At 43.3% G+C, this 21,181-nt stretch overlaps 1 long non-coding RNA gene across 1 annotated transcript in view; it reads right to left on the bottom strand.

Moving 5' to 3' along the window:
• Positions 1-1,766: 1,766 nt before the first annotated feature.
• LOC138431014 (uncharacterized) overlaps positions 1,767-21,181 on the bottom strand; it is a 126,391-nt gene continuing 106,976 nt past the window's right edge. Inside the window, exon 5 of the long non-coding RNA XR_011253496.1 lies at positions 1,767-3,421. This is a non-coding gene — a long non-coding RNA (uncharacterized lncRNA). The remainder of the gene's footprint in view (positions 3,422-21,181) is intronic.

Genomic DNA, 21,181 nt, shown 5'->3' with positions numbered 1-21,181 from the left:
TGCCACCCCCACCATCAACCTGGCTCAAGCCATCAGTATCTCTACTAAAATAACATCATGGGTTTTGGTACTCTTTAGGTAAGAGAGAAGATTTTGCAGGTGGGAACAGATAAAAAGAAAATTATAACCAACAAAAAATATGTGTACATATGTAAACATAAATCAAGAAAACAAATACCTAACAGTCTAATATAGAAAACCTTTAATAACTTGAAAATTATAAAGCACTACTCATTTGGATAGAATCTAGCATTATTACTACTACTGCTATTTGGAAATGCTTCTTAAACTCCTGGGTGTATCAGAAAATCTTTGAACATTTGAGAAGATCTGCTGGGATGCTTATATGGGTCCAAAAATTCTTGGGAGTTATCCTCAACTCCTCTCTTTCACTCACACTTCATGAATGGTGGGCCAGAAAATCCTTTGGGCTCTACTTTCGAAATATATCCAGACTCTGACCCCATCTCGCTCCTCCCCTGACACCACGCTGGTCCCAGCCACCAGCAGCATCTCGCACCTAGATTCCTGCCACTGGCCTCTGCTGTTGTCATGACACCCTTTCATTGTTACCAGCATCTTCGTGTGCTCCTCGAAACACAGCAGTTATTTCTTGTTTTAACTCAGAAGAAAATCCAAAGGCCCATCCATGACCCAGAAGTCAGTACTCGGTCTGTCTCAGCCTCCAGCCCATTTGCTCTCTCCTCACACTTCTCCAGACCCACTGGGCTCACCAGGACCTTGGTCCTTTCTGTTCTCCCGGTCAGCGATACTCTTTTGCCAGAGATCTTCCAGGCTGCCTTTCTTTCTTCCTTTAGACTTTGGGTCAAATGGCACCTGTGATGTCTTGCCTAGTCTCCCTATCTCTTTTTCCAGTTTTTTATCTTTGGCTTTTATCACTAATATAACTGTTACGTTTTCTTTCCCTTATTTATTGTCTGTCTCCTCCAAGAGTATGAGTTCTACAAGGGAAACTTTATGTAATAAACTGCTCTATTCTCTGTTGGATTTTCAATGTCTGCTGCTACTGCTAAGTCGCTTCAGTCATGTCCAACTCTGTGCGACCCCATAGACGGCAGCCCACCAGGCTTCCCCATCCCTGGGATTCTCCAGGCAAGAACACTGGAGTGGGTTGCCATTTCCTTCTCCAATGCATGAAAGTGAAAAGTCAAAGTGAAGTCGCTCAGTTGTGTCTGACTCCTAGCGACCCCATGGACTGCAACCCACCAGGCCCCTCCATCCAGGGGATTTTCCAGGCAAGAATACTGGAGTGGGTTGCCATTTCAATGTCTAGAACATATAAATAGAGCCTCAATTTAAAAAAAAAACTGTGGAGTGAAAGAATAAGGAAGGGGCTCTAGTGCAACACACAGAGGGTGCACAGAGTGAACACACACGTGTGCTCTGGGGCTCAGCTTCTGCTTGGGATGGCTTTGGCTGTTTGTGCCACAGTTGGAAGTCTATGGATTTAAGGATACACAATGCAGTGTATGAACCACTGTACGATCACAGCTGGACTTAACCATATAGAATGGAACCTCTAACATGGTTTCTTATGACAGGATCTGACAAAATAATATTTGAGCTAGAGACGTAGAAGTAGAGTTGCAGCATCAGCATACTTAAAAAAAAAAACAATACCCAGTGAATTTACTCCTTGAAAGTTCATGAATGGACCCTCAATCTGGTAAAGTCCCCAGGCCCATCAAATGCAGAGGAGCCTCTGCTCCCATCTCTTCCCCATGTGGTTTTGTTTCCTTTGTACATTTCTGAGGTTATACAGCTTGACTGGGCTGTCACCTGGTTTAGAGGATAAAGCCATGCGGTGCATTTTTGCTTGACTCATTTTCAGCTCATATGTGACTTTTTAAGAATCTGAGTTATTAGATAAATCATAAGGATTTGAGGTTGTAATTCATAAAATAATGAGTGACTTGGACAAGGTGAATGTTTGCAGAATTTCATCTGAAAGACTGGAGTATGTTAGCTATATGGGGAGGGTATTGGAGCTGGTGAAGGAGATGGAAGCATGTGAGGTAGGAAGACACCTCTGACTGGGTTAGGGCAGTGATCTGTGTCCCAAGCCATCTACAAGGTCAGTGTCATGAAAGGAGAGATGATGACCCCAGATGATGGAAGACTTCCTAACCAGGAGGTGAACACATACAGATCAGAGTCAAGACGAGGACACAATGGTAGAATGAGCAACCAGATTAGTTGTTAAGAAAGTTACGAGAAAAAACAGGAGAAGAAAGGCATGAAACACAGGTTGATATGCATTATAGGTGATCTTTTTTCAATGTCTAGCACATGCTGCAGGTCAGGTTAGTTTAGGTAAATGCAATAGAGAGAAGAATCTCTCTTTTATTTCTCTACCAATGTAACATATCTAGGTGAGGAGACAGTCGTTCAGACTTAAATGAGAATGGATGCTCTTTCAAACTTGATGAAATAAACAAGATAAAGAACTCTTTCAACTAGTATGGAACACTAGTTATCACAAAAATAAACAAAATATATTAAAGAGTTGTAAACAAGCTAAAGAATGGGTACATTAAAATACTACAAAAGGAGGTCAGACTCTTGCTCTTTAGTTCCTAATTCATGTCTGACTCTTTTGTGACACCATGAACTGTAGCTTGCCAGGTCCATGGAATTTCCAGAGAAAGAATACTGAAGTAGGTTGCCATTTCCTCCCCCAGGGGATCTTCCCACCTCAGAGATCGAACCTGAGACTCCTGCATTGGCAAGCAGGAGTTGTCAATGGTTCTTTACATTGAGCCACCAGGGAAGCCCAAGTGAGACTCTACAGAAATTTAATTTAGTAAAAACAAACAAACAAACAAACAAAAAAAAACAAAAAACAATGATGCTTTCCCAAGATCCAGCCTTTGAGTTTTCTGTTAGTAACAGGATCCTGGGCTGAATGGTCCAGGAATCTCACCCAGTAGGATAGCTCCCATATTCTTATGTCTCTCCTTAATTAATCCCATTGACTCCATTATGAAACCAAATCAAAAACACATGATAATTATGAATAAAATGCCTTGTGATCAGAAATATCTTGATCATAGCTCTAAGCAAAACGTGAAACATAGAGTATGTTTTGGTATACAAGTGTCAGTGTGATGATCCTTCCCACTGCTAGCTGACTAGCTCATAGGAACTCCCAGGATTCTGGCCACTGATTTAACCTGTCTGCCTTCTGATGCCCTCTCTCAACACCTGCCGTCTTACTTGGGTTTCTCTTATCTTGGACGTGGGGTATCTTTTCATGGCTGCTCCAGCAAAGTGCAGTCGCTGCTCCTCACCTTGGACGTGGGGTAGCTCCTCTTGGCCGCTGCCCCTGACCTTGGATGTGGGGTAGCTCCTCTCCGCTGTGCTCATGTGCCATCGCAGCTGCCATCAGAGGGCAGACAGACTGAAACCACAATCACAGACAATGAGCCAATCTGATCACATGGACCACAGCCTTGTCTAACTCAATGAAACTAAGCCATGCTGTGTGGGGCCACCCAAGATGGACGGGTCATGGTGGAGAGGTCTGACAGAATGTGGTCCACTGGAGAAGGAAATGGCAAACCACTTCAGTATTCTTGCCTTGAGAACCCCATGAACAGTATGAAAATGCAAAATGATAGGACAGTGAAAGATGAACTCCCCAGGTCAGTAGGTGCCCAATATGCTATTGGAGATCAGTGGAGAAATAACTCCAGAAAGAATGAAGGGATGGAGCCAAAGCAAAAACAGCACCCAGTTGTGGATGGCATTGGTGATAGAAGCAAGGTCTGATGCTGTAAAGAGCAATATTGCATAGGAACCTGGAATGTTAGGTCCATGAATCAAGGAAAATTGGCAGTGGTCAAACAGGAGATGACAAGAGTGAACATCAACATTCTAGAATTCAGCGAACTAAGATGGACTGGAATGGGTGAATTTAACTCAGATGACCATTGTATTTACTACTGTGGGCAGGAATCCCTTAGAAGAAATGGGGTAGCCATCATAGTCAACAAAAGAGTCCAAAACGCAGTACTTGGATGCAATCTCAAAAACGACAGAATGATCTCTATTTGTATCCAAGACAAACCATTCAATATCACGGTAATCCAAGTCTACTGCCCCAACCAGTAACACTGAAGAAGCTGAAGTTGAACAATTCTATGAAGACCTACAAGACCTTTTAGAACTAACACCCCCAAAAGATGTCCTTTTCATTATAGGGGACTGGAATGCAAAAGTAGGAACTCAAGAAACACCTGGAGTAACAGGCAAATTTGGCCTTGGAGTACAGAATGAAGAACGGCAAATGCCAGCAGAGTTCTGCTGAGAGAATGCACTGGTCATAGCAAACACCCTCTTCCAACAACACAAGAAAAGACTCTACACATGAACATCAGCAGGTGGTCAACACCAAAATCAGATTGATTATATTCTTTGCAGCCAAAGATGGAGAAGCTCTATACAGTCAGCAAAAATAAGACCGGGAGTGGACTGTGGCTCAGATCATGAACTCCTTATTGCCAAATTCAGACTTAAATTGAAGAAAGTGAGGAAAACCACTACACCATTCAGGTATGACCTAAATCAAATCTCTTATGATTATACAGTGGAAGTGAAAAATAGACTTAAGGGACTAGATATGATAGACATAGTGCCTGATGAACTATGGATGGAGGTTCGTGACACTGTACAGGAGACAGGAAGCAAGACCATCCCCAAGAAAAAAGAAATGCAAAAAAGCAAAATGGCTGTCTGAGGAGGCCTTACAAATAGCTGTGAAAAGAAGGGAAGTGAAAAGCAAAGGAGAAAAGGAAAGATATACCCATTTGAATGCAGAGTTTTAAAGAATAGCAAGAAAAGATAAGAAAGCCTTCCTCAGTGATCAATGCAAAGAAACAGAGGAAAACAATAGAATGGGAAAGACTAGAGATCTCTTCAAGAAAATTAGAAATACCAAGGGAACATTTCATGCAAAGATGGGCTCAATAAAGGACAGAAATGGTATGGACCTAACAGAAGCAGAAGATATTAAGAAGAGGTGGCAAGAATACACAGAAGAACTGTACAAAAAAGATCTTCACGACCCAGATAATTACGAAGGTGTGATCACTCACATTCACTTAGAGCCGGACATCCTGGAAGCATCACTACCAACAAAGCTAGTGGAGGTGATGGAATTCCAATTGAGCTATTTCAAATTCTAAAAGATGATGCTGTGAAGGTGCCTCACTCAATATGTCAGCAAATTTGGAAAACTCAGCAGTGGCCACAGGACTGGAAAAGGTCAGTTTTCATTCCAATCCCAAAGAAAGGTAATGCCAAAGAATGCTCAAACTACTGCACAATCGCACTCATCTCACACGCTAGCAAAGTAATGCTCAAAATTCTCCAAGCCACACTTCAGCAATACGTGAACTGTGAACTTCCAGATGTTCAAGCTGGTTTGAAAAAAGGCAGAGGAACCAGATATCAAATTGCCAACATCTGCTGGATCATGGAAAAAGCAAGAGAGTTCCATAAAAACATCTATTTCTGCTTTATTGACCATGCCAAAGCCTTTGACTGTGTGGATCACAATAAACTGTGGAAAATTCTGAAAGAGATCGGAATACCAAAGCACCTGACCTACCTCTTGAGAAACCTGTATGCAGGTCAGGAAGCAACAGTTAGAATTGGACATGGACCAACAGACTGGTTCCAAATAGGAAAAGGAGTACGTCAAGGCTGTATATCGTCCCCCTACTTATTTAACTTCTATGCAGAGTACATCATGAGAAACGCTGGGCTGGAGAAAGCACAAGCTGGAATCAAGACGGCCAACAGAAATATCAATAACCTCAGATATGTAGATGATATCACCCTTATGACAGAAAGCAAAGAACAAAAGAGCCTCTTGATGAAAGTGAAAGAGGAGAGTGAAAAAGTTGGCTTAAAGCTCAACATTCAGAAAACGAAGATCATGGCATCTGGTCCCATCACTTCATGGGAAATAGATGGGGAAACAGTGGCAGACTTTATTTTTCTGGGCTCCAAAATCACTGCAGATGGTGATTGCAGCCATGAAATTAAAAGACGCTTACTCCTTGGAAGGAAAGTTATGACCAACCTAGACAGCATATTCAAAAGCAGAGACGTTACTTTGCCAATAAAGGTCCGTCTAATCAAGGCTATGGTTTTTCTGGTGGTCATGTATGGATGCGAGAGTTGGACTATAAAGAAAGCTGAGCGCAGAAGAATTGATGCTTTTGAACTGTGGTGTTGGAGAAGACTCTTGAGAGTCCCTTGGACTGCAAGGAGATCCAACCAGTCCATTCTAAAGGAGATCAGTCCTGGGTGTTCATTGGAAGGACTGATGTTGAAGCTGAAACTCCAATACTTTGGCCACCTGATGCTAAGAGCTGACTCATTTGAAAAGACCCTGATGCTGGGAAAGATTGAGGGCAGGGAAAGATTGATGCTGGGAAAGAAAGAAGGGGACGACCGAGGATGAGATGGTTGGATGGCATCACCAACTCAATGGACATGGGTTTGGGTGGACTCCGGGAGTTGGTGATAGACAGGGAGGCCTGGCGTGCTGCGGTTCATGGGGTCGCAAAGAGTTGGACACGACTGAGCGACTGAATTGAACTGAACTGAATTTAACCCGATTCTGACACTGGTTTCTGTCTGTGAAAATTCAGACCTAAAATCTCTGACTCACATCTCAGGTGACAATACTTCTGATCCAGTGTGAAAAGAACCAAAGATTCCCACAGGCGCATTTATGACCAAGATAATGTTGCTACAAGTGCCTTTGGCCTTAGAAGATTTCTTAATCCAGATATTACTATACTGCATCAACGTCCCCTAGTACATCAAAAGAGGTTTAAAAAAAATTAAGGTCTGTCCCTTAGGCAGGCTTTTTTAGATTCAGATCAAACCTTTCTGACCAGAAGGGGTATTCTGAGTAACTAAACAGCTCCATTTTTGTTTCCCTTAAATTTGATGTTGCCAAGTTATCTGGCCCCAAATATAACTAGATAACTCAAATGCAGTCAGCAAGAGCTGAATTTATGAAGCTTTCATTTATATCTGTTTACATAAGCAACTTGCTTTAAGAATGTCATGGAATTGTTTATATGACAAATCAAAGCTGCTTTGTGTTTCTCTGGGGAGGGGGGAAATAGAGCCATTTAAACACGTAAGAGAAGTTTCCAACTGCCGAGACAGTGTGAGTTAAAAGACACTGCTGCAGGCAGTACTGCCAAAAATGGTTTTACCCAGAAGGTAAGCCACTTGAAGAGTAAGCTTACCTGGTGGCTCAGATGGTAAAGCGTCTGCCTGCAATGCGGGAGACCCGTGTTTGATCCTTGGGTCGAGAAGATCCTCTGGAGAAGGAAATGGCAACTCACTGCAGTAGTCTTGCCTGAAAAATTCCATTGACCGAGGAGCCTGGCAGGCTACAGTCTATGGGGTCGCAAAAGAGTCAGACATGACTGAGCGACTTCACAAGCCACTCGGACACTGCACACCCATGTGCAAAAGTTTCTCCAATTCCGAGTATGATGAGGGAGTTTGATATATAATTTCTAAGTTCCCTTCCAGCTCTGAGAGGCTGTAATTTCTGCACAAATACATCCTTGCTTTTTTGATATTTTTCCAGTGGAAAACCAAGTCGTTTTGGTCCATATGTGAAACCTACTTTTATAATTCAGAGAAGGTAATGGCACCCAACTCCAGTACTCTTGCCTGGAAAATCCCATGGACAGAGGAGCCTGGTGGGCTGCAGTCCATGGGGTCGTGAAGAGTCGGACATGACTGAGCGACTTCACTTTGACTTTTCACTTTCATGCATTGGAGAAGGAAATGGCAACCCACTCCAGTATTCTTGCCTGGAGAACCCCATGGATGGGGGAGCCTAATGCGCTGCCGTCTCTGGGGTCGTAAGGAGTTGGACACGACTGAAGCGACTTAGCAGCAGCAATTTTTATAATTAAGGCCTCCATTGGTTCCGCCCACAGTGGAGTGGGCAGTGCCCTAAGGAGGCGGAGTCGACGCAGGCACACCATACTTCCTCCCAGGGCATCGGCGCCATGGTACGGTTTGGGGTGGAGGGTGGGCAGTGGATAGTGTCCCTACCCCGAGGGCGAGGTGGGGGGTGGTTACAGGGGGGCGAGGACAAAGGGCGGTGTGACGGCGCTAGGTCACAATGGTCACAGAGGGTTAAAGGTGGCTCCCTGGGATGTTTTAGGTGGGGGCTTGAGGAAGGCAAGCAGTTGAGCATCTCGGCCCAGGTTCAGGAGTGAGAGGGTGAACGGGCCTCTCTATGAGGCCAGGGGCGGGCTGGGGGCCCTTCCTGAATGCGCCACCACGTCTCTCTCTGTGCCCTTGGATGCACGCGGTTCGGATCCAGACCCTTGGCTCGTACCCAGCTGGCTGAAAGGACGAAGGGTGGGTAATCAGCGCCCCCATCCCTTCCAAGTTGCCCCTGCCAGGGTGCTCTGGAGCAAGAAGGAGGCCCTGCGCTCAGCCACCTGACCGCCAGGCCTGCTGAACACCCCGCGGCCTGCGATATGCGGAGCCACGCAGAGCTATATTGAAAACAGATGGCCATGAACTATGCATCCAGGTTACCATATTACCCAGGGGAAGGCTGCATGCGGTACGCGTGATTACCACCTGCACAGAAAGCTACAGCTGCACAAGGGAGAGTGTGCTAATTCAAGTGCACACTGATCTTTAAGAACGGCTCTAACCAGATCAGCAAGAGAAGTGATCAACAGACGCGCCATATGCAAATGCTGACTGGGAGCCTCCTATCCACCAGTGCCAGCCTTGCAAGACCTGGTGCTATGCTGCTGGCCCGACCAGTTGTGAGGAGCTTGCCAGGTGTGGTGAGACACCCAGGGAAGCAGCGGGGCCCTACAAAGACCTTGGAGCTAACCAGGCAGCTTCTGCTCAAGTGTGTAAAGATAACCATCTACAGTCAGAACAAACAAACAACAGCCCCACCTGAAACTTGGCACTGGCCACTCTTTTTCCCCTTCAGCTGCGTCCCCGTCAGTTCTAAGAGATCACTCTACTCATCAGAAAAACCTTGTTTAGCCCTCAAGACCATCAATGGAGCCTTACACTTGTAGCCAGGCCATCCCAGCTGAGGAACACAAGCGACTTACCTGTGTCTGAAGCCAAGCCCAGTAACCATAGAGCTCCAGGGAGCAGGAGACAGCCCCCAGGTCTACAGCAGCTGCCTTCCCATCGTGTCTGGGGCCACCTCCTCTATTAACACTACAGGTGAAGAAGTCCAGGATGCCGCCTGCAAATCCTGTGTTCACGGAAGCACACTGTCTCTCCCGGTCACAACAACTGTGTGCTTAACAAAGGAGCAGTGGTGGTAATGGCATCAAACCCAAGGTGGCAGAGGGGAGCGGGTAGAGGTCACCCCTTTATTCTTATTCTTCAGATAATTACCTTGGTAAAATATACAGCATGCACCAGTGTTACAGGGCTTTATACAGTTGTTGAAAATGTAGACATTAATAATATAAATATAAGTAAGTGTGCCATAAAATGTGTAAGAAAAGAATATTGTTTTTCAACAGTGAGTGGGAGAGAGGTCGTGAAGTGGTGGCTACATAAGAAAATTACAGGACTTCCCTGGTGTGTCCAGTGGCTAAGACTCCATGCTCCCAATGCAGGGGATCTGGTTTGGATCCCTGATGGCGGAACTAGATCCCATATGCCACAAGTAAGAGTTCACGTGCCACAACTAAAGATCTGCATGCTGCAATGGCTCAGACGGTAAAGCATCTGTCTGCAATGCAGGAGACCTGGGTTCGATCCCTGGGTTGGGAAGATCCCCTGGAGAAGGAAATCGCAACCCACTCCAGTATTCTTGCCTGGAGAATCCCATGGGCGGAGGAGGCTGGTGGGCTACAGTCCTCGGGTTCGCAAAGAATCAGACACGACTGAGCGACTTCACTTCACTTACAGCCAAAAAAAAAAAAAAAGAACCCTAAAAACATAACTACGTATGATCCAGCAATTCCATTCCTGAGCATTTATCTGAAGAAAATGAAAATACTATTAGAAAAGATACATGCACCCACCCATGTTCAAAGAAGAAGCATTTACAATAGCCAACATATGGAAACAAGCTAAGTGTTCATCAGCAAATGAAAGGATATGGAAGAAGTGGTATCTATATACACAATGGAATATTACTCAGCCATAAAAAGAATGAAATTTTACAATTTGCAAGAGCATGGATGGACCCAGACCTTTGAAAATAAGTCAGACAGAGAAAAAACACTTATATGTGGAATCTAAATATAAAACAAATGAATAAAACAAAATAGAAACAGGCTCACAGATACACAGAACAAACTAGTTGTTTGAGAAGAGAGAGGGATTAGAGGAGGGAGGAGGAAAGAGGTAATGTAGGAGATTAAGATGTGCAAACTATTGGGTATAAAAGAAATAAGTTACAAGGATGTAATGTACAACACAGGGAACATATCAAATATTTTATAATAACTTTAAATGGAGTATAATCTCTAAAAATATCAAATCACTAAGTTGTACACCCAGAACTAATATAATATTGTAAATCAATTATATCTCAATAAATAAAGAAGACGGTGTGATGCTACACAGTAACATCATCCCAGCAAGCAGCAGAGTGAAGTTGCTCAGTCGTGTCTGACTCTTTGTGACCCCATAGACTGTAGCCTACAAGGCTCCTCTGTCCATGGAATTTTTCAGGCAAGAAGAGTACTGGAGTGGGTTGCCATTTCCTTCTCCAGAGGATCTCCCCACCCAGGGATCGAACCCAGGTCTCCCACATTGAAGGCAGACGCTTTACTGTCTGAGCCACAGAGAAAAGGTCTTTAACCTCCTGAAGGCAGCATTGTGGTTGGGTGACTGCCTTTGCTCATGTTAGTGACAAAGTACCTTCAAAGTATTCCCTTAAGTGAACCACACAACCTAGCTTATACATCATCAAATGCAACTGGGTATTCCATTGTCAAAGTAGATGCCACTTATTAGCTACTATGTGACACAGGCATGTGCATTATCTCCTTTCCCTTAACAGTCTTTGAGACAGGTACCATTAACCACATTTTACCGATGACAAAACTGCATTGAGTAACTTTCAAAGTTGCACAGTTAATAAGAGGTAGAGCCTAGATTCAAACCCAGAGCCAAAGTTCTTAATAGCAACCAGGATGTATCTGGGCATTTTGGGGGCAAGAAACTAGAGAAGGGGGCTACTCTGGACAATAAAGAGATAAGTCATAGCTTTCTTACAAACATAAACAACTTTGTTTTAGAGGTAAAGAAAACAAGCATACACCATTAGTGACTAGGTAGAACACAAAGGATCCCTGCAATAGGAAGTGACGTCCAATTAAAGATGAAATAAATGCATAGATTCAAAGCTATGGACCATAAAGAAGACTGAGCGCCAAAGAATTGATGCTTTTGAAATGTGCTGGAGAAAACTCTTGAGGGTCCCTTGGACAGCAAGGAGATCAAACCAGTCAATCGTAAAGGAAATCAACCCTGAATATTCATTGGAAGGATTGATGCTGAAACTCAAGTTCCAATACTTTGGCCACCCGATGCGAAGAGCTGACTCATTGGAAAAGACCCTGATGAAGATTGAGGGCAGGAAGAGAAGAGGAGGACAGGACAACGAGATGGTTGGATGGCATTACTGACTCAATGCACATGAGTTTGAGCAAACTCCAGGAGACAGTGAAGGACAGGGAAGCCTGGAGTGCTGCAGTCCATGAGGTTGAAAAGAGTTGGCCACGAATGAGTGACTGAACGACAACCACATTGTGTATTTTGATGCCACTCTCCAAAGAGCTTGCACCTTATTGTGCAAACTTACTGAAACAGGATGTTGTGTTGTATATAAAGCACAATTCAACAGATGCATGCTCTGAAGGGAACTGACTCCTAGCCAGTGATGCACTGGTTATGAGTTTCTCTCTCCTTTCCTTACATAAGCATGTTTATGCAACATCAATACGCAGAGCAATAGCCAAAAGATGTTGTGATAACTGACGAGAACAGAGAAGTTCTGCCCAGCTCAGCACTTCTGGACAGTGCTGCCTTATGAAGAGGGTATCTCATAGTAAGAGGTGCTCACCTTGAGAGCATAGCCCCTGGAGATGCATAGTCAGTTCATTTATTCTGACTGCTTCTTTTGGGTTGATGGTAGTCTGTCTTTAATTTCTATTTATGATTATGTTTTTCTAGTTGCTTAATTAACTGTACTTAGTTTTGGCTGCACTGGGTCTTTGTGGGTGTGTGTGGACTTTCTCTAGTTGCAGTGCACAGGCTTCTCGTCGTGGTGGCTTCTCCTGTTGCCCAGAGCATGGGCTCTAAGGCGCTCGGACTTAGTTGCCCCGAGGCGTGTGGAATCCTCCCAGATCAGGGATCGAACCCCTGCCCCCTGCATTGACAGACGGAGTCTTAACCACTGGACCACCAGGGAAGTCCTATGGTTAGGTTTTGATTTAAGGAACTATAAATTTGTCAAAGCTTAAAAAACTTTATCAAACTTAAAAAACTGACCTAGCTGAATACCTGGTCACCTTCCTAAAGGTCTCTTGAAAGAATTCTTTGTTAGGAAGTATTTTAGACATAATGATTTATAATGGTATTTACGGAGCTTAATGTTAGGTCTGAAGGATTCACTTGTAAATTATGCAGATTTGAGTTACATTCATGCTAATTGTGTTAGTTTAGAAAAGTGTTTATATAGATATTAAATCACTGTGTTTTGGGAGACACTGTTCTACTAGACCTGCCTGTGGTTAGACCTGATTACTTCAGTCTTCCTCACCACTTCAGCTCTTATTTTAATTAGTGTTTATGTGCACCCCATAAGTATATAATTATCTGTACATATCTGCTCTACACCCTCTAATTTGCTTTGACTCTTTTTTTTATTGCATTTAAGTTATCTTTTTAGTATCTATCTATATCTATCTATCTATCTATCTATCTATCTATCTATCTATCTATCTATATATATATATGTCTTCCTCCTCCCCAAGCCTCAAAACTCCTAGCAAAATATTGTTAACACACACAGGATTTTGTCTGACAGTAGAGTTCCAAGTCAATTAGCAAGTTTCGAGTCTTGCAGCTTTGGAGATGTCTCAAAAGAATCAAGCCTAAATGATTCCTCCCAGATACCAGTCATCTCTTGGGTGGTTTCTTGTCTTTCAATTACTTGTTTATGTAATCAAATGGCCACGGGCTCCTCTGAGAGCCTGTGTTAGAAGGAAATTCAACATCTAAACGAGCATTCATCTGTAAAGGATCTTACTGTGTCTAGAGGCTAAGAGAGTTTAAATGCACATCTATTTCTATATTATTCACTTCCTTTCTTATTCACTTTTTTCCAGGCTTTTCCCTCAGATCTATCAGTAATACCTCATTTCCGCAAGCCTGTGCCTACAAGTATTTTCAGAGCTCTTTTGCCTCCATCACTTAACCTTATTTGTGAAAACCAAATATTTTCCACTCTGAACTTCTCTAATGGTTCAACTGGGAGAGTGATTGTTTTCCATGGCAAAGCAGTCTTCACTTTACAAACGAGACCAAGGACCTCTCATCTCTTCTTTGTATAAATATGAATTGAGCCCATTTTGCAGGATGAAAAGAGTTCTGTGAATGGACGGTGGTGATGATACTACAATAATGTGCTTAATGTCACAGCACTCTACACTGAAAAGTGGTGAAGATGGTACAGGTTCTGTTAGGTGCAGTTTGCCACGACTGTACAGCGTCTGTCCTTGTGCATTAACTGTGGGCCTGCACTGTGCTCCCTGCTGTGGCCATGACGCTGAGTGACACCTCCTGGTCCAGTGGGACAGTCTGGTCTCCTGACCAGGTCGTGCTTCCAGTGTGGCACAGTGCTGTGCAAGGTGTGTAAGCTATGTCACTGTAACTGAAAACCTGGCAGTGGGCACCTAATTTACCTACAGGGACTCTGAGAAAGACTAACATTGAGAGGTGATGTTAACATGAGATGGGTCTGCTTATTTCAAGCTGGCAGAGAAGAGTTTCAGCACTGAGGGATCGGCCAAGGCAAAGGGTACAAGGTCAGGAATAATTCTATGTGTCTGAGCAATGATGGAAGGAAGGCCTGGAAATTCATGGGGATAAAGTATGGAAGGACAAGAAGTTGGAGAGGAGCCAGCATCCAGATCATTCAGGTAAAAAAAGATTTGGATTTTACTTCAGGTAAAAGGAAAGCCACTGAGAGGTTTTAAGCAGGCGGACTGGCCTGGTCTTATTAATATTTTAAACAGAACACTCTGACTGCAGTATAGAGGCTGGGTTGGAGAGGGAAGAGTTGAAGCAGAGAGGATAAATAAGAAACTTTTGAGAATAAAAATATAGTTTAACTTAAAAATGCAATGGAAGGGACTTCGCCAGTGGTCCAGCAGCTAAGACTCCGTGCTCCCAATGCAGGGGGCCCAGGTTTAACCCCTGATCAGAGAACCAGATCCCGCATGGTGCACCTAGGGATCCCACGTGCCACAATGAACACTTGGTGCAGCCAAACAAATATATATATATATATATATTTTTAATCACAATGGGAATTATATTTTTAGGGGCTACCTGAAAGGTAATGCAAATACATAAATGCAAAACACATCTATCAGTATTGGTTTGCTTTGCTGTAAGAATCTAAACCTTTTATTTGACCCCACCCCCCTTTTTCTCCTCTGTCAGTACACTTTAATTTGCTTTTCCTTGTATTATTCCTGAATATACAGTGAATGATTTTTGACCAATGAGAGAATTTACAATAAAGCTATCTGTAACCTGTCCCACATGTTAAAGCTCAATATTCAGAAAACAAAGATCATGGCATCCAGTCCCATCATTTCATGGAAAATAGATGGAGAAACAGTTGAAACAGTGGCAGATTTTATTTTGCAGGGGGCTCCAAAATCACTGCAGATGGTGACTGCAGCCATGAAAAAGACTCTTACTCCTTGGGAGAAAAGTTATGACCAACCTAGACAGCATATTAAAAAGCAGAGATGTTACTTTGCCAACAAAGGTCCGTCTAGTCGAGGCTATGGTTTTTCCAGTAGTCATGCATGGATGGGAGAGTTGGACTATAAAGAAAGCTGAGCACCAAAGAATTGATGCTTTTGAACTGTGGTGTTGGAGAAGACTCTTGAGAGTCCCTTGGACTGCAAGGAGATCCAACCAGTCCATCATAAAGGAGATCAGTCCTGGGTGTTCATTGGAAGGACTGATGTGGAAGCTGAAACTCCAATACTTTGGCCACCTGATGGGAAGAGCTGAGTCATTGGAAAAGACCCTGATGCTGGGAAAGATTGATGGCAGGAGGAGAAGGGGATGACAGGGGATGAGATGGCTGGATGGCATCACTGATTCAATGGACCAAATTCCGGGAATTGGTGATGGTTAGGGAGGCCTGGCGTGCTGCGGTTCACGGGGTTGCAAAGAGTCGGACATGACTGAGCGACTGAACTGAATTGAACCTGTCCTGCATCACTCGTATGTAATGTATTACCACTGTGATTATTTAAATATTGATTGAAAAAGATAGGCTAAGCAACATTTCACTGGCTGAAAAGATGTCCAAAATTATTGACTGCGGTCTGACCCTCAGAGGTTGGTATTGTCTTTCCCCTGCTTCTTACGTGAACCATCTTGATTCTTCCCTGGCTGATGGACTCTTCTGGAGTCTGAAAAGAAGGGACCTGGAGAAGGAGCGCATCTTTGGAGTGGGCCACATACGTCAAGAGGTGTCTGTTTCAGCACTAAAGAATTGGAACGTTTGAATCGCCCAAAACCAAGAATTGGCAGAAAACACACGTGGAATGAGGGCAGATTTCTCATCGCCAACAGTGAAGATAAAGTTGCACTGATAAAAATGTCACAAGGCATTCCTGGCAACACTGGGTCATCAGCCTTCATCTCATGAAGCAGAAAGATGTAAGAGCATACTTCATAACTGTGCCTACTGCATGACTCAAAACCCTCACGGGCTGTTCAAACCACAGAACGGGACTCTGTGTCCCTACCCTCGGGGCGGTGATCTCAGCACCACCATCTCACTGGCAAACTTCCCACGCTCTTCTCTGTGGCTCACCGGCCCCAACCGCCTCTCCACGTTGCTCTGTGTCTCTCAGAAAATAACTGAGAACAAAGTGTAGATGGAGGAAAGTGTTTACTGGTTCAAAGATATTAACTGCTAAAACAAAAAAATTTCCCATAACCTTTCAGTTAATGAAATAGTTTTCTCTTCCCTCACGCAACAGTCTATGCTGAGTTGGAAGATGGTGATGAGGGGACGGGGTTGGATCTGCTGCGCAGAGTCACTGGGGAATCCGAGCTGCTAGAGGCCCTGCCTTTGTACACAGGCGGCTTCTTGGGGAGGGAGTGGGAAATGGAAAGTTGTTCAATAGGTATAAAGTTACGGTCATACCAGAGGAGTTCTAGAGCTCTGTAGTATAACGTGGTGCCCCTCCTTAGCAATATGGAATAGTGCACTTGAAAGACCACATGGGCTTTTCTTTCCATCGACTGAAGCAACTTAGCATGAGGATGACATATATTTCAGATTATTTTTCATTATAGGTTATTACAAGGTATCAAATATAGTTTCCTGGACTATATGGTAAGTCCGTGTTGTTTATGTATAGTAGTGTGCATCTGATACTCCCATACTTCTAATTTATCCCTTCCCCTCCCGTTCCCCGCTGGTAACCATAAATTCATTTTCTACATCTGTGAGTCTCTTTTGTATATAGATTAATTTGTATTATTTTTAGATTCCACATCTAAGTGATACCATGTAACATCTGTCTTTTTCTGTCTGACTTGTCTTGCTTTGGATTATTCTTTCAGAGAAGAATGTATGAAACAGACATGTGTAGCTCTAGTAACGTGAAAGTGAAAATTGCTCAGTCATGTCCGACTCTTTGCGACACCATGGATGTAGCCCACCAGGGTCCTCTGTCCATGGGATTCTCCAGGCAAGAATACTGGAGTGGCTAGCCATTCTCTTCTCCAGGGGATTTTCCTGACCCAAGGATTGAACTTGCGTTTCCTGCACTGCATGCAGAATCTATTGCAGCCTTATCACTCTTAATTGAAGCCATGAAATTAAAAGATGCTTACTCTTTGGAAGGAAAGTTGTGACCAACCTAGACAGCATATTAAAATGCAGAGACATTACTTTTTCAACAAAGGTCCGTCTAGTCAAGGCTATGGTTTTTCCAGTGGTCATGTATGGATGTGAGAGTTGAACTATAAAGAAAGCTGAGCGCAGAAGAATTGATGCTTTTGAACTGTGGTATTGGAGAAGACTCTTGAGAGTCTCTTGGACTGCAAGAAGATCCAACCAGTCCATCCTAAAGGAGATCAGTCCTGGGTGTTCATTGGAAGGACTGATGTGGAAGCTGAAACTCCAATACTTTGGCCACCTGATGCAAAGAGCTGACTCATTTGAAAAGTCCCTGATGCTGGGAAAGATTGATGGCAGGAGGAGAAGGGGTCGACAGAGGATGAGATGGCTGGATGGCATCACTGACTCAATGGACTGGACAGGGCGGCCTGGCGTGCTGCGGTTCATGGGTTCACAAAGAGTCGGACACGACTGAGCGACTGAACTGAACCAAACTACTCTTAATGTCTTTTGACTCACTGGAATTGACGATAATGTAAGATCTACAAACTCAAAACAGACTTTTAGTTACTGATGCTTATCAGACACCTGTATTTTAATACCATGACTAAAATGAAGGAGAGTAAGGGGAATTCCCAGCACTCAGATGAAACTTGAGTGCTTCAAAAACCAAACTCTGATTCTTTGGGCTTTTTTTTTTTGGCAATAATTTTAAACCACTTTTATTTATGCTGCTGTTAAGTCCCTCTGCCTAAACCTACTGAATCAGAAGTCTTGTCTCAACAAGCCCTCCAGGTGATTCTGAAGGATACTAACATCAGAGAACCACTGAGTTAGAAACTAGCTAAGTGAGGATCCTTGGAACGCTGGTGTTCCACTTCTGATTGTCACATTGCTGGCTGATTATGACTATTAAGTATTTTCTGATTAAATGGCTTTATATTCACTGTGCCAATACTAAAACTCATATCTTTGGGAACGATTCTTCCAGATTCAATCAAAATGTCAAAAGAACTCAGAACAGATTAAGTCATTACATTCTTCTTCAAACAATGCATGCAAAATGCCAGCCTAAGAAATGTACAAAAGTTGCAAATCAGCTATATTCCAATATAAAATATTTTTTTAATAAATAAGGAAAAAAAAAGAGAAATGTACAAAAGTGAAGTGTCCCAGTTGTGACTAAAGGGTGATGGTGGTAGACCTAGAACCTTACTTGTTGACCTTCCCAAGCCCCAAATCTGTCCCTCCTCTAGCCCTACAATGGCCCTGGAGTCACTTCTGTGGAGTTTCTGCAGGAAATACTTTTTAAAAATTTTTATTGGGAGTACAGTTGATTTACAGTGTTCTGTTAGCCTCAGGTGTGCAGCAAACTGAGTCAGTTATAAATATATCCAGTCTTTTATTATTATTATTTTCCCATATAAACCATCACAGAGTACTGAGTAGAATCTCATGTGCTATACAGCAGGTTCTTACTAGTTATCTGTTCTATTAATATATAATACTTGCTTATTCAGTCACTTCAGTTGTGTCCGACTCTTTGAGACCCTATGGACTGTAGCCCACCAGGCTCCTCTGTCCATGGGATTCTCCAGGCAAAAATAGTGGAGTAGATTGCCATTTTCTTCTCCAGGGATCTTCCTTACCCAGGGATCTAACCCATGTCTCTTTGTCTCCTGCATTGGCAGGCTACTTCTTTACCAGTAATGCTACCTGGTATTACTGGTAAGCCCTTATTCACATACATAGTACTGTGTGTCTGTCAATCCTAATCTCTCCAATTATTGCCACCCTCCACCCCTTATTCCCTCGTAACCATAAGCTAATTCTCCACATCTATGACTCTACTCCTCTTTTGTAAATAAATTCATTTGTACCATTTTTTTTAAAGATTCCACATAAAAGTGGTATCTTATGATACTTGTCTTTCCTCTGTCTGACTTAACTTCACTCAGTATGTCAATCTCTAGGTCTACCCATGTCGCTGTAAATGGCATTCTTCTTCTTCTTTTTTTAATGGCTGAGCACAGGATATTGAAAAGCATTTGCTCATAGACTAGTCACCTGGCCCTTCATTACATACTGCCTTGGCCTTGTACCCAAGCTTCTCACACTCAGTCATCTCCTAGAACCATTGACAGAACTCAGGGGAGCTCTTTATTACATTTGTCAGTTTCTTTTAAAGGCTATGACTCAGGAACAGACCGATAGAAGAGATTCAAAGGGCAAAGTGTGAGGATGAGGGAGGGTGTGAGGGGCCCTGCCCTCTCTCAGTCTGCTGCCCTCACTGAACCAAGACGCATCGCCCACCCCACCGGGAGGTTCTCTGAACCCTGTGGTTTAGGGGGGTTTAGGCAGATTCCATTCTATAGGATTAGATCAGTGAACTCAATGTCTGGGTGCCCAGCCCTTCTCTTCTCTCTGGGGCTGAGAGTTCCAACTCTCCAATCACACAACCTGATCCTCTGGCAACCAGCCCCCGTCCTGAAGCTACCAAGGGATCCACCAAGAGTCACTTCAGTGGCATAAACTCAAGTATGGTTGAAAGGGGTTTGTGCTAAATAACAGAAGACACTCCTATCACTTCTACCCCTCAGGATATTCCAAGGGTTTTAGAAAATCTGTGTCAGGAACCATTGACAAAGACCTAATACATAGTTCTTAAAGCATCACACTTCTTATACTTCCCTTTTGCGTTATTTTATCATTGTCTTTTGTTCGTTTAATTTTTGCATGGACTCAGTTTCTGAGTCCTTTCATGAATAAAGCAGAAGAAAAGATCACGGAGCACTAAATAAGGTAAAGGGCACACAGAGCAGACATGCTATCAAAACCAATATAGCCAATAAGACAGCCAGGTAACTAAAGGCATGGGTTCCGTGTGCAGTGCATTTCTTGTATTTTTCATAGTTCTTGTATTCTTCCATGCCAACTAAATGGAAGAAGGAATATAACTGGCACATGGAAGCCCAGCAAGGTGGCAATGAGAGTCAGCAGCTATTCACATGGTTTTTTACTTAAATCATATAGGACCTTTATTTTTCTCCAATGAACCCTATGTTTAGGAAGATTTTATTCGCTAGACCAACTTACTAAGTAATAAATTATTTCTCCAAATTCTCATCATGTAGATATAGGTCATACATTCTCAACGGGGGCAAAAAAATGGTTTCTATGGAGTGGCTAAAAATATCTTACTCTTCTTATATATAAAGCACAGATATATATAGACACATAGACATACACAGTGCAGAAAAACATCTGTAATATATCTATGGTATTAAAGTGTCACAGGAGGGTTATTAGGAACAAAAATACATCTAAAAAGATTCCTCAGGGGATGATAATGGGAAAAAAGGGAATGAAGCACGCATATAGGGCTTCTCAGCTGGCATTGATTGTAAAAGAATCCGCTTGAGATTCGCGGAGACTTGGGGTTGATCCCTGGGTCGGGAAGATCCCCTGGAATCCCCTGGGAGAAGGGACTGGCAACCCACTCCAGTATTCTTACCTGGGAAATTCCATGGGCAGAGGATCCTGGCAGGCTACAGTCCATGGGGCCACAAGAAGTTGGACACGACTGAGCAGCTGAGCACAGGCACCCATATAAATGACTCCCAATCAGAAGATTTGATCTGTGAGACTTACCTGTATTATCACATTCAGTTGGAATTCCAGTCAAGAGTAAATAACGTCAGGACTTTCCTGGTGGTTCAATGGCTAAGACTCGGTGCTCCCAATGCTGCAAGTCTGGGCTCAGACTTGGTTGGGGAAGTAGATCCCACATACTGCAGCTAAAGATCTCGTAAGTCCCAATGAAGGGGGAAGATCCCATGTGCTGCAACCAAGGCCTGGTGCAGCCAAACAAATAATAAAGGAGAATAGCAGGCAAAAATGGGGGTAGGGGGTCACAAAATCACATCACTGAGTAAAACAGGAAGCCTGTGAAGGGTTTGAAGAGAGGAGTCCATGATGTGATTTTCACCTTCAGAA

This window comes from Ovis canadensis, chromosome 26, assembly GCF_042477335.2.
Source record: "Ovis canadensis isolate MfBH-ARS-UI-01 breed Bighorn chromosome 26, ARS-UI_OviCan_v2, whole genome shotgun sequence".
Classification (NCBI taxonomy): domain Eukaryota; kingdom Metazoa; phylum Chordata; class Mammalia; order Artiodactyla; family Bovidae; genus Ovis; species Ovis canadensis.
The sequence above is the reverse complement of the archived record's forward strand: the minus strand, read 5'-3'. Positions and strand labels throughout refer to the sequence as shown.